A 2,155-nucleotide genomic window follows, 5' to 3' on the forward strand; every position below is an offset into this window, starting at 1 on the left:
GCCTATCAACCAACAAACAACCTCTAGCCACAGATACACCGGCTAGTTTTTGAATAGCTTCTATATTTAAAGGACAGGCGCAATATGGCCGAATAGCTGAGAAGTTCGCATCGTAATCACGAGGTGCCGGGTTCGATTCCACTGTGCGCAGTATCTTGGGCAAATATCAATTTCTATAGCTTCAGTTGACCCCTATCTTGTAAGTAAAAAAAAAAAAAAAATGTTACCTTCTCGAGTCATACCGATTCAAAAGGGCCGGTTTCCCGGGTTTATGACGTATATATTCCCCAACTGAACGGGATGCCGGTCAGTCTCAGAATTACTCATTTTTTGCCAGCTCAGAGTGGACTGGAGCAACGTGAAATGATGTGTTTTGCTCAAGGACACAACGCGTCACAAAGAGCTATCACTTCAAGGGATACCAGCAACTCGATTTGTTGTCAACGCAATAGGTCAAAGCTTCTATGACGGCAGTATGGCAATAGGAAACTATATATTTAGAGTTCATACTATCACACATGAATGCAAATTTTCAGAAAAATGGTAAGTTATCGACATACACTTAACCTAATGACAAGAGCTCGACTTGATTACATATTCTAAAGCGAAAGAGCATTACTAATGTAATGGAACTTGTGAAGTTAATTCTGATGAATGTATGTTAAAGTTCGCCTCAGTCTGAGATTCGAATGAATTTAAAATCAACGACATTCTCCAATATGGCTGGAGTAACAATGAGGGAATATGCAATCAGTACTTCAAGGTGAAGAAAAAAAGCAGATTTAAAGTGCCTGAAACAAAAAATGGAATCAGCTCTCCTAATACTACATCAAATGATGCAGCCAGAGCTGTATTATGGATCCCCGGGCAAGTCAAGGCACCGGGCCCCGTGGTATGTATTTATTAGCTGCAATCTATACCATACGTAGATCAGAATTGGGTCCCTAGTCCGTGAGGCCCTCGGGTAGCTGCCGACAGCACAGGATACAGCAACAGCTGCATTCCAACCAAATCAAGATCATCTCAGGAATCTTAGGCGGCCATTGACACATGAAAATATCAATAAAACAACTCCTTGAAACCTTAAAAAAAAAACTTCAGCAAATTTGAAAGGGCACAAAGAGTTCAGATAAATACGAACAGGAGCAGCAAAAAGCCACGTTCAAAGTAACACTCAGCATGTGTTAATGAAATCGGTGGCAGAGGAAAAGATAAGGAAATAGGAAAAGCCACAAGCCAGAAGAGCCGGCTCAGCTAACGACAGGGCCACTTTCAAATTCTAAATTGAATATCCATTTGAATTCTTGCAAATTTTCACCACCATTATTATGCTGTTTTAACTATGACTACCACACTTCAATATAGCAGAACACAGTTTTACCTTCATAAAACCCAGAATTTCCAGGTACGATATATTCAGATTATGAACCTTGCAGTGGCGTATGGTAGTTGTTGTATTGGGTGTGCTGCCTCCAAATTTCAAGTAGGAGTATAACAAAAGATTTCCATTAAGATTTGATTAAGTTAATGAGTAAAGTTAATATTTATAATGAATTTGCCATTTTCGATTGGTGTACAGCACACACTCGGAATATACGCCCCTGGTTAAATACCATTTGAGGGACCACTGCCCTACGTTAAATATGGAAAATGTCATATTCTAGGCTCTATCACCTAAGTGCTTAGAAGCTTGATAAAACTAGCGCATGTACCGCCCGAATCAAAACATTTGTTTATATTTATTTTAAAAGTTTTCTAATGGCAGAACCTATGATCCTTTTTGCCCCCATCTCCCGAGACCTGATGCAAGTTATGTTTAAATTGTTGCAGATCAACACCTGCAGGAAAAAAAACATGAGCGGAGGGGCGATTCCAAGAGGCCGATGCTCTACGAATGAAGGATTGGCCATAGTAGTTAGTAAAGAGTTCAAGAGAGACGAGAGAATTGGGTGGGGTTATAAAATCGGAATATGTGTAGAGGCCATTTATATTAGCAACAGAAAAGACAGTACGCCACGGACCAAGGGCTGGAGTATGTCTGCCGAGTGTCCCCATTCTAGATGAAACCCAGTGTGTCGTTTCTGAAAAAACTTAGACTAGCTGTAAGCTTCGTAATGCAAAAAGGTTAGCGAGAAACGTTTATTAATTGAATTTA

This window comes from Octopus bimaculoides, chromosome 11, assembly GCF_001194135.2.
Source record: "Octopus bimaculoides isolate UCB-OBI-ISO-001 chromosome 11, ASM119413v2, whole genome shotgun sequence".
NCBI classification, from domain to species: domain Eukaryota; kingdom Metazoa; phylum Mollusca; class Cephalopoda; order Octopoda; family Octopodidae; genus Octopus; species Octopus bimaculoides.